Source organism: Macaca fascicularis, chromosome 8, assembly GCF_037993035.2.
Source record: "Macaca fascicularis isolate 582-1 chromosome 8, T2T-MFA8v1.1".
Classification (NCBI taxonomy): domain Eukaryota; kingdom Metazoa; phylum Chordata; class Mammalia; order Primates; family Cercopithecidae; genus Macaca; species Macaca fascicularis.
The window spans coordinates 132,633,728-132,645,960 of NC_088382.1; positions in this window are offsets into that span (position 1 = coordinate 132,633,728).

The following is a 12,233-nucleotide window of genomic DNA, read 5'->3' on the forward strand; positions in this document are numbered from 1 at the left end:
ATGGTGAATCCACCTCCATGACAAAAACATCTCCCATTAGGCCCCACCTCCAACATTATGGATCACATTTAAACATGAGATTTGGAGGGGTCAAGCAAACCAAACTATAGCAGGCAGTAACATACTCATCCCCAGGTGAGAAACTCAATTTCCCAGCTTCCCTTGCAGCTAGGTGCAGTTAATGAGACATCACCAGAAGGCCACTGAATAGTTGGTGCTATTCTCCTTCTTTACTTTTTCTTGTTTTGTATGCATTTGGTGATCTTGAAACTGAGTCCTTCTTGACTTCAGAGTCCATGAACAAGTGCTGCAGCTGCCTGTTTCCAAGCATCTTGATATGTGAGAAAAGTAAACCCCTATTTGTTTAACCCACCACTCAATGAATTTGTTTAACACATGCAATCAAATGCATTCATAGTTAACACAAATCTATGTGCCATCCCTAGGCTAGATAGATAGAAAGCCTTTCACTTATACATGCATTCATTTATCCCTATACTAACTGCCATGGTAAGATAAGTTAGGCATAATATGTTCCCTACACAAGGAAATTTGATCTATGTTTGAGGGATGAGTTTGACAAGTGGATAAATCAGAGGAAGGCACAAGAAGTATAAATAAGGGTATATACAATTTCAGAATTTTAAGTAATAGAAATCCAACAAGCAGTCTATGATGTGTAACAAAAGAAGAAACCATCAATTTTGAACAACTAGTTTTGAAAGATAATCAAGTCACCCTGATTCAAATCTGGTAAGAAAAAACCAGAAGTGTTTATCTACTTGGAAAGAAACTGAAAACTAGCCAAAGAATTATGCTCTGAGTTTTTATGATGGGAAATCAGAAAGTGGTTTGAGAGTTCTCTTTTTTTTTTTTTTTTTTTTTTTTGAGATGGAGTCTCGCTCTGTCACCCAGTGGCGTGATCTCAGCTCACTGCTACCTCCGCCTCCCAGGTTCAAGCTATTCTCCTGTCTCAGACTCCTGTGTAGCTGGGACTACAGGCACATGCCACCATGCCTGGCTAATTTTTTTGTTTTCTCAGTAGAGACGGGGTTTAACCACGTTGGCCAGGCTGGTCTCAAACTCCTGACCTCAAGAGAGCAGCCCTCCTTGACCTCCCAAAGTGCTGGGATTACAGGTGTGAGCCACCGCACCCAGCTTGAGATTTCTCAAAACAAGTAAAATATCATTTAAAACAAAACAAAACAAAAAAAAGATGTAAAGTGAAAAATATATATATTTGAGGTTCTTTAACTTGGACTTTGCTTCCCATAGCTGAGTTTGTGTCACAAACCTTGGGATCAGATTCCTCTCTCCAAATTTATTCTCCAGCTCCTCCTTACTCAACCTCTCCTTATTGGTCTGCTCATTTATCAACAAACATCCCTTGGGTTGATGCAATTTTGCTTCTTAGAATGCTCATGCCTTCTCCTTTTCTTGCCTAAATTTTACCTAATTCTTCCAGTCCCAGTTGAAGTTCCACCAGACCAAATAAAGGTAAATATGGGGTGACAGAGAAACTGATTTAAGAAAGACATACATATTCCAACTGGCTCTCAGGGAACTCTGTTCCTCTGAACTCCTGGAGCAATTACCACCAATAAGATTTGTTTAGTTCTAATCACATATGGGTTTAGTTGTTTAATCTCTCTGTGTGAGGCTCCTCCTGGTCAGAAGGTGTGCTGAACATCAGTTTTCATCTATCCAGCATCACTTCACTCTGTCTTTTAGTAGCAATACACATACCCCTCCCCATTGGAGAGGTCTTCTAAGGCCCTGTTCTTTCCCTATTCCAACTAAACACTGTTGGTGTGGCAATTACGATTGTCTGTGTGTCTGTCCACCATATGAACCAAGGACCAGGTCTTTATATTTATACGCTAACATTTAAAGCAAGCATAGATTCAATCATGTGTTGTATACATACATCTGTAACAACAATACTAGAAGTTTAATTAGACTAGGGAATGATAGTCAGGTATTTGAAAAAAATAACTTGTGGGAAAATACCCATGAGAGGATAAAATAGATTAATGTTCATAAACTTCCTCCCTTCACCTCACCTGCCCAAGAGAACCTCTCATTGACAGCCCAATACCCCTTTCTCCCCCATCTCACCAACACAGCACTGCCTAGGTTTTTGGAGTGCAGAGTCAGAGTAAGTAAAGAAGGACAGCACCAGAGAGGTGGGATGAGAAGTAGAAGGACACCGAGAAAAAGGTTAATCAATCTACCTAATAAAAAAATGGACAGAGAAAAGAGAGGATGTTCAGGAAGTAGAAGCCACTGGGGCTGCTGGCAAAAGAAATCATTCTTCAAAGTTTTGGTTAATAAAGAACTTCAGAGTGTGGGATATGAGAAAACCCAGCAAGAATCCGGAGTATGAAGAGATACCGTGGATTAAACATGGAAGCCTGTTGAATGTCCTTTCAGAAAGATGAAGGGAAAAAAAAATTCTTTTTTAATCATGTTTTGGCTTATTTGGACTGTGCCTTATAACTGCTTCTAGGACTGGATCACGTGGGTCACAGCTGCAACAGAGCTACACGAGCAAGTCATTGCAGTAAATGTGAAATGAAACTGGAAAACCAACTGAAAACATATCCTGCTATCAACAGGATACACCCCATTACCCATTTCCACAGCCCATACTCATCCCCACTTTTGCCCATACTGTCCTCTGTCTGGTAGAAATTCTTCTGAGCCCTGGAGTAGCCAGAAACACAGTTAAACAGCAGAGGACAGGAGACTTTCCATCACCCCATGAACTATCCACGGCAAGGCCACCCCAGGATTCATGGGCTCTGAATTCTGGCCTCTGTTTTACCACTCATGGGTTCCATGACTGGACAAGTCAATCACTTCCCCTCATCGAACCTCAGTTTCCTCATTTGAAAAATGAGAGTTTAGACCAGATGATCATGAACAGTTCATTATGACTCTGAGACTCTCCAGTGTAGAAGCCTGGGCCAACACACCTCTGCAAAGTATCCAGGCTTCAGTTTCCTCCCTTTATCTTCAACCAAAGCCTTTGGGGGAGTTTTTAGGACAACAGGGAGTTAAGTAAGCTTCTGGGCAATAGTACTAAAGCTTTGAACAAAGATTGTCAGCAAGCCCCCCTGGGGAACTTTGAAGAAGCATTTGTGTCCATAAACAGTGTTTAATTAAAAAGCAGTGTACAACAGAATGGAAAACTGGAAAGCAGGCTGTGGAGGAATATTTCTCCAAACCCAGAACATATCACTCTGCATCTCTCCTCAGACAAGCTACATCCACAATGGCATTTGTTTCAACACACACAGACACACACACACACACACACACACACACACATACTCTTTGTTTGGAGTCATTTAACGCCCTGCTCTGGAAAGACAGCTGCCCTTGCTCTGTACCTGGACAGTCTCCTAGCCTCCCAGGACGCCATCTCCACCCAGAAGAGGTGGGTGAAACTTCCAGGGCCAGCATGAGAACCAGGCTGAGAGCTGGGTTGGCCTTAGCAGGATAAATTTCTCTCCAAGGGATTTTTAAATCCATGTGTGTTCCAGAGGAAGTGCTTCTGCCCCCGTTGTGTGCCAGATTATCAGCATATTGTGTAAGAATAGCTAGGGCTCCAGGAAGGACGCACTCCCATGGAACATTAAAACTTTGATCCCCTGCCTTGGGAAATTGCATAATTTTCCACATCAGACGAACAAAGTTTGGATTTCAGCACGCTTCAAGACTGGATTCAGGAATTTGCCCAAAGACACATATCTAGTAAGTGTCAGAGCCAGGATTGAAACACAGATTTCTCTGAAACCAAAGCCCATACATTTAACCACAATACTCTAGCCACTCATCAAGTGGTTGTCATGGCTCAGAGCTAATTACAACATTGGTAACAGCACAGGGTAACACATATGTTCAAAATGGGCCGACATACTGGCATATGTGCCCCGGGTGTTATATCCCCTGAGGACTTCTTCAAAGACTTCCAGGCCAGGAGAGTGGATAGTCTTCCTTTGTAGGAGTCTTTCTTTCGTGTCTGCGGTCATGGAAGGCTGAGTGGGAATGGGAGGCATGGGCTGGAGACAGCCTTTCAAGGAGCCTTGAAGAGGAATAAAAGCAGACTTTAAACAACGCAGATATCAAATGACTTTAAAGATCAACTCCAGGTTACTCCTAAGAATGAAGGACCAGGAGACTAAGGGAATTTGAAATCCACATCACGACCTATAAAACTTTGCTTTATGTGCTTGCTTAATCCAATTGCCTCCCTAAACCAATTTTTCTTTCTATTTCTTCTTCTCATCACTTGAAGAAAGTTGAAAAAGGTGATGGAATGCCCAGTCTCTGTCTCTGCCAGAATTGTCACACACTGTTTTATAATTATTCATCCATGTGACTATAAGGTAAAGATTTTCTAGCTTGATCTTTCCTTCTACATCAATAGATATGAAGTTTTTTTTTTTATAATGACTAAAAGGTAACTTATTCATCTCTATGTCTTCATCTTTATGTCATCTTTATGTCTTCTTGATAAATACTAGGGGTGGGAAGGAAGGAAATTATTGACTGGAAGGAGATAAATAAAACAAGGATTTATATAACTGGCATAAAATTGGCAACCAAGAGTAGTACATAAATTTAAGATTTTTCTTATATAAGAACCAAGAGTGATGTGTGGTCTTGACTGGATCCTGGTTTGAACAGACCAACTGTAATTGTAAAAAACACTTAGAAGCCGGGAACAGTGGCTCATGCCTGTAATCCCAGCACTTTGAGAGGCCAAGGCGGGCAGATAACCTGAGGTCAGGAGTTCAAGACCAGCCTGGCCAACATGGTGAATCCCCATCTCTACTAAAAATACAAAAATTTAGCCGGACGTGGTGGCGTGCACCTGTAGTCCCAGCCATTCAGAAGGCTGAGGCAGGAGAATGTCTTGAACCTGGGAAGTGGAGGTCACAGTGAGCCAAGATCGCACCACCGCACTCCAGGTTGGGCAACAGAGAGAGACTGCATCTCAAAAAAAAAAGACAGTTGTACATTTGGAGGTCAGTGGAGAAATTTGAATATAGATGAATCTTAGATAATTCAGGATAATAATAATAAATTATTATTAACTATTAGGTATGTTGATGGCACTGGAGTTGTGTAGGAAAGTGCCCTCATTGATCCATAATGAAGAGATGAAATGTCATGAGAAATATACAATTTACCTTTAAATATTTAAAACATTTCAGAAAAAATGATGGAAGATTAGAAATGGTTAAATCTAGGTAATGAGTATACAGGTGTTTCTTACAGTATTCTCTTTGCTATTCGGTACACCTGAAAATTTTCATAATACAAAATTCCAATAAAGCAGTTTTCTAACATAAACATGGTGGAATTATCAAATTCAGGAAATTATCGTTGCTGCAATTATCTTATGTACAGCCTATATTCCAATTTTGCCAATTGTCTAGTACTGCCTTTATGTCAACTTTTTATTTCCAGGATCCAATTCTGAGTCACATTTTGCATTTACTTGTCATGTTTCTCTGCTCTCTTCCAGTCTGAAACAGTCTGTTGGCCTATCTTTGTTTTTCATGGCCCTGACATTTTTAAAGAATAAAGTTCACTGTTTTGTAGAATGTCCCCTAATTTGCATTTATCTGGTTGTATCCTCAGGATTTCATTTCCAAATACTACAGGACTTTTGCAGGAGTACTACATGTAGTGACCTTCTCTCTCTCTCTCTTTTTTATTTTTCTCTCTTTTTTTTTGAGACAGTTTCACTCTTGTTTCCCAGGCTGGAGTGCAGTGGCGTGATCTCAGTTCACTGCAACCTCCGCCTCCTGGGTTCAAGCCATTGTCCTACCTCATCCTCCCGAGTAGCTGGGATAACAGGCATCTGCCACCATGTTGACTAATTTTTATATTTTTCATAAAGACGGGGTTTCACCATGTTGGCCAGGCTGGTTTTGAACTCCTGACCTCAGGTGATCCTCCCACCTCAGCCTTCCAAAGTGCTGGGATTACAGGCGTGAGCCACCGTGCCCAGCCTGCTGTGACCTCAGTGCAACACGTCAGGAGGTACCACATGTCAGTGTGTGCTATTATTGGTGATGTTGATCTTGGTTATTTGGTGGAAGTGGTTTCTGCCATATTTCTCCAATGTAAAGAGACCTTTTTTTCTCCTCTGTAAATGATCAGTCATCTATGGGAGAAGCTTTAAGATTGTATAAACATCCTGTTCCCCAACATTTCACCCAATGGTTTTGGCACCCACTGATGATGCTTGCCTGAATCATTAGTACTTCGATGGCTGCAGAACGGTGATTTTCTAGCTTGATCTTTCCTTCTACATCAATAGATATGAAGATTATTTTTTATAAAAAAGGCATCCTACCATGCTCCCTGTTTTATAACCTGCTCTTTTCATTTAATGAGATCTTTCCATTGTATAAACAGGTCATGATTTGTTTAACCAATCCCGTACAGGCAGACACACGGGTCATTTTCAATTTTCATGCTACTATAATCTTTATTTATTCTTCTTTTCCCATTTATCTGATTGTTTCCTTAGGATGAATTGGAGAGAGCCTTTGGCTTCCAAGATCAAAGCCAAACCGGAAGGATTCAAGGCGTGCCTGAGTCATAGGCAGCGGTGTTGGACAGCCTGTTGTTTTTCCTTATCCATGCCGTATTCCTGCAGCCGGAATAAAACTTGTTAGGAGACTGCCTCCCTGCCTGACTGAGCTTACTGTGTACCAAGTGTGAAAGCCAGGTTTCAACTAATGACTCACACCAATGACTGCCAACCAAAATGATGTAAGACTCCAGGTAGGTACACTGACATTTTCTAGACATAAAGTTAGAGCCCACACGGACTAATATCCTGTCTCCAAGAAGCCAGAAAGAAAAAAATATGAAGAATGGAAGGATTTAGAAGCCACTCCGCCTAGGGATAGGGAAGGAGATGGCCCAGAAATGTTGCACATGGTTAGACCGCACAATGGGGTAATACAAACACAAACTTTGAAGCTAGGTGATTCAAATCCTGTAATTTGGGGCAAGTGACTTAACCTCTTTGAGCCTTGGTTTTCTTGAGTGTAAAATGGGAAGATAATGCCTACATCATGGAGTTTCAAATTGGATAACAAATATAATGTGACTGGGTGTGGTGGCTCATGCCTGTAATCCCAACACTTTGGAAAGCCAAGGTGAGCAGATCACCTGAGGTCAAGAGTTCGAGACCAGCCTGGCCAACATGGTGAAACCCCATCTCTACTAAAAATACAAAAATTAGCCGGGCATGGTGGTGGGCACCTGTAATCCCAGCTACTCGGGAGGCTGAGGCAGGAGAATCGCTTGAACCCGGGAGGGGGAGGTTGTAGTAAGCCAAGATGGTGCCTATACATATATATATAATGCACTGATATAACGCTGGGCAATTAAGAGTCCCAAGAGTAAATGTTATTCACCACAGGTGACTCGACTGAAGAGACTCCATTACAGGGACATCTTAGATGGTGTGGTAGAGTTAAGAGATCAAGCAACGGGTACAGAGGCACCCAGAGACTAGCGACAGTAGGAAGCCATTGTCACCTCTAGGGCTGAAGGAACAAGCAGAAGGAAGATGTCACCAGAACCCAGAAAGAGCGAGAGCCATAGAGAGAGGGCCACTTAGCTCAAATTGTAGTTGTAGCTGCTGCTGGTGAAACAGCATCAAAGCAGAAAGAAAATGAAGAAATGCCCAGTGCTCTCTCTCCTCCTGACCTCCAATCCCTTTGGAGGGCCTCCCAAGGCCAAGTTCATCTAGAAACCAGTTGACAAGGAACGCAGGGTGATGCAGACCCATCCAGATTCAGGTTCCTGCTTCAACTGGCATGGCATAAGGGACACTGACTGCCTTCAGAAGCACACACAGCAGAAGCCAGTCATCCTCCAAGGCCGTGGTAGAACAGGGTCCCCAGAGAAGATACAGCATGAGAAAGGCAAAAACTTAAATGATCTCAAGTGGATTCCAGCCAGAAACACAGGTAAACAAGCCATCAATTCAGGGACACCAAAAGGCATTAAAATTTGTCTAAATTCATCTAACTCAGCCAACCTTGTTTTAGAGATGAGAGAAGAGCAATTCGGCATGGGTAACTAATTTACCTAAGGTCATCTTCTGCTTAGTTACAAATCCAGGACCAGAACTGAAATATTTTGATTCCACAGCCAGCTTTTTTCCCTATAATCCTTAGTATTGCAACCATACATCAGAGTGAGTTGGTTTTTGCTAGAGCCATCAGTGCACTTGTTCCCAAAGCTGCTGAGCCAAAAAGGGTTAATTGTCCCTTGTAAATTTTGCCTGACACAAGCTATAGGAAACCAGAGTAGACTTGTCTTTTGTTGACTCAAGAAAGTAAGAGGCACAAGCAGAATTCAGATCTCAGGGAATAACGAAGGACAAATCCTCCTCCAATTTCAAGTTAAAATTAACAGCCCAAGTTCAAAGTGAAACTTGATGAGGAGAAATGAAGCTGAGTATCCTTAAAGGTGGTGGTGGATTTGACCTAGCCATCCCATTACTGGGTGTATACCCAAAGGAGTATAAATCATGCTGCTATAAAGACGCATGCACATGTATGTTTATTGCGGCACTATTCACAATAGCAAAGACTTGGAACCAACCCAAATGTCAATCAATGACAGACTGGATTAAGAAAATGTGGCACATATACATCATGGAATACTATGCAGCCATAAAAAAGAATGAGTTCATGTCCTTCATAAGGACATGGATGCAGCTGGAAACCATCATTCTCAGCAAACTATCACAAGAACAGAAAACCAAACACCGCATGTTCTCACTCATAGGTGGGAATTGAACAATGACAACACTTGGACACAGGAAGGGGAACATCACACACCGGGGCCTGTCATGGGGTGGGGGGAGGGGGGAGGGATAGCATTAGGAGATATACCTAATGTAAATGACGAGTTAATGGGTGCAGCACACCAACATGGCACATGTATACATATGTAACAAACCTGCACGTTGTGCACATGTACCCTAGAGCTTAAAGTATAACAAAAATAAATTAATTTTTTAAAAAAGTTTGCTTGTTGGTGTTTGCTTGTTGATGTCATTGCTGGTCTGCTCGTTTCATTTCTCTGTCACTGCAAATTGCAGCCAGGTTTCTTGACATTTATTGAGCACCTACTATATATTCAGCTCTGTGCTATATGCTGGGGATACCAAGATAAATAGGATTCATGTCCTTGAAACATTTGTCTGCCTATTTCTTTATTCTCTCCCTCTCAACACACGTACATGCACACACACACAAAGTCAGCCCCAATAAGCACTTACATCTTTCTACTGATGACAGAAGTAGTCCTCAGCACCCAAGGATGATCACTGGCATAAGTTTGCATCACACCCAATTATTTTTACAATGATTACCTATAGAGACGAGCCTGTGTGTCTTCACCCTGCAGGGCACGGAGATTATCACTCTTTCCTCTCATTTCCCTTAGCGCTTTTATATAGACCTATGTTATCGCATTTAACACCCTGTCTCCTCCACCAGAGTCCCCAAGGGCAGAAGTCACATCCTGGTTATCTTGTAGCCCCAGTACCCTAGTGCACTGCTTGGCACATAGTAGGTGCTCAATACATGTTTATTGATTAACTGGTGAATGGATGATTGTTGAATGAATAGATCATGAAAACATGGATGGATGAGCGAATGATAAGATGAGTAGGTAGATGAGTGGATACATAGATGTTTAGGTGAGTCAATGTGGGGAAAATATTTGAGTGGATGGATAGTTGGACATTGGGTGCGTGGATGGATGGATAAATGAATGGGTAGATAGATGGATGTTTGGATGGATAAGTAAATGAACGGGTAGATAGGTGAGTTGTTGGTGAATGCATAGATGGATAAATGATTTTAAAGATATTTATCTGGCCAGGGGTGATGGCTCAAGCCTGTAATCCCAGCAATTTAGGAGGCTGAGGTGGGTGGATCAACCACGGTCAGGAGTTTAAAGATATTTATCTGGCCAGGTGCGATGGCTCAAGCCTGTAATCCCAGCACTTTAGGAGGCCGAGGTGGGTGGATCAACCAAGGTCAGGAGTTTAAAGATATTTATCTGGCCAGGTGCGATGGCTCAAGCCTGTAATTCCAGCACTTTAGGAGGCCAAGGTGGGTGGATCAACCGAGGTCAGGAGTTTGAAACCAGCCTGACCAACATGGTTGAAACCCTGTCTCTACTAAAAATACAAAAATTAGCTGGGCATGGTGGCACATGCCTGTAATCCCAGCTGAGGCACGAGAATCGCTTGAACCCAGGAGGCAGAGGTTGCAGAGAGCCAAGATCGCACCACTGCACTCCAGCCTGGGCAACTTAGAATAATACCTACCCTGCCTACCTCCTAAAATAATGTCATACTAAATAAGAGGTTATAATAACTGCATAGTGTGGTGAGAAAAAAGTTTCAGGATCAAAAGCCCTGAGTCCTACCTTGGCCAAAATTTCCCTACCAATTTTTTCTCTTAGTAGCTGTGCATATAATAACTTGAACAAATTCTTTTTTTTATCATTATGCTCTAAGTTCTAGGGTACATGTACACAACGTGCAGGTTTGTTACATATGTATACATGTGCCATGCTGATTTGCTGCACCCATTAACTCATCATCTACATTAGCTATTTCTCCTAATGCTATCCTTCCCCCACCCCGCCAACCCCCCACAACAGGCCCCAGTGTGTGATGTTCCCCGCCCTGTGTCCAAGTGTTCTCATTGTTCAATTCCCACCTATGAGTTAGAACATGTGGTGTTTGGTTTTCTGTGCTTGTGATAGTTCACTCAGAATGATGGTTTTCCGCTTCATCCATGTCCCTGCAAAGGACATGAACTCATCCTTTTTTATGGCTGCATAGTATTCCATGGTGTATATGTGCCACATTTTCTTTATCCAGTCTGTCACTGATGGACATTTGGGTTGGTTGCAAGTCTTTGCTATTGTAATTAGTGCTACAATAAACATATGTGTGCATGTGTCTTTATAGTAGAATGATTTATAATCCCTTGGGTATATAACCAGTAATGGGATTGCTGGATCAAATAGTATTTCTAGTTCTAGATCCTTGAGGAATCGCCACACTGTCTTCCACAATGGTTGAGCTAGTTTACAGTCCCACCAACAGTGTAGAAGTGTTCCTATTTCTCCACATCCTCTCCAGCACCTGTTGTTTCCTGACTTTTTAATGACCGCCATTCTAACTGGTGTGAGATGGCATCTTATTGTGGTTTTGATTTGCATTTCTCTAATGACCAGTGATGATGAGCATTTTCCCATGTGTCTGTTGGCTGCATAAATGTCTTATTTTGAAAAGTGTCTGTTCATACCCTTTGCCCACTTTTTGATGGGGTTGTTTATTTTTTTCCTTGTAAATTTGTTTAAGTTCTTTGTAGATTCTGGATATTAGCCCTTTGTCAGATGGGTAGATTGCAAAAATTTTCTCCCATTCTGTAGGTGGCCTGTTCACTCTGATAGTAGTTTCTTTTGCTGTGTAGAAGCTCTTCAGTTTAATTAGATCCCATTTGTCTATTTTGGCTTTTGTTGCCATTGCTTTTGGTGTTTTAGTCATGAAGTCCTTGCCCATGCCTATGTCCTGTATGGTTTTGCCTAGGTTTTCTTCTAGGGTTTTTACGGTTTTAGGTCTAACATTTAAGTCTTTAATCCATCTTGAATTAATTTTGATATAAGGTGTAAGGAAGGGATCCAGTTTCAGCTTTCTACATATGGCTAACCAGTTTTCCCAGCACCATTTATTAAATAGGGAATCCTTTCCCCATTTCTTACTTTTGTCTAACTTGAACAAATTCTTAACCTCTGTGGGCTACCCTCTGTTTAGTACTAAAATGAGGGTGATACAGTAGACACTACCCTAAAAAACCTGGTGGTTATTGTGATAATTAAATGAGATAATGTACTAATAGATGTGATAGTGCTTTGTCACAGCGAGCAATTATGGTGATGAGAATGATGACAATGATGGATAATATAGGTGGTTGTCATCTGGCCAGTGTCCATAAGGTAGAAATATAGTGTCTTTCCCATTGAGCTTTGCCATTCTAGACCCAAATCCTCCAGTCTCAGCATTGCCAGTTCCCTAGACTAGAGGCGGGCCCATCTACTGCAAGCACTTCATCTTTCTCCTTCCCAGGATTCGGTCATTGTCTGCAGCAGCTGTGCCT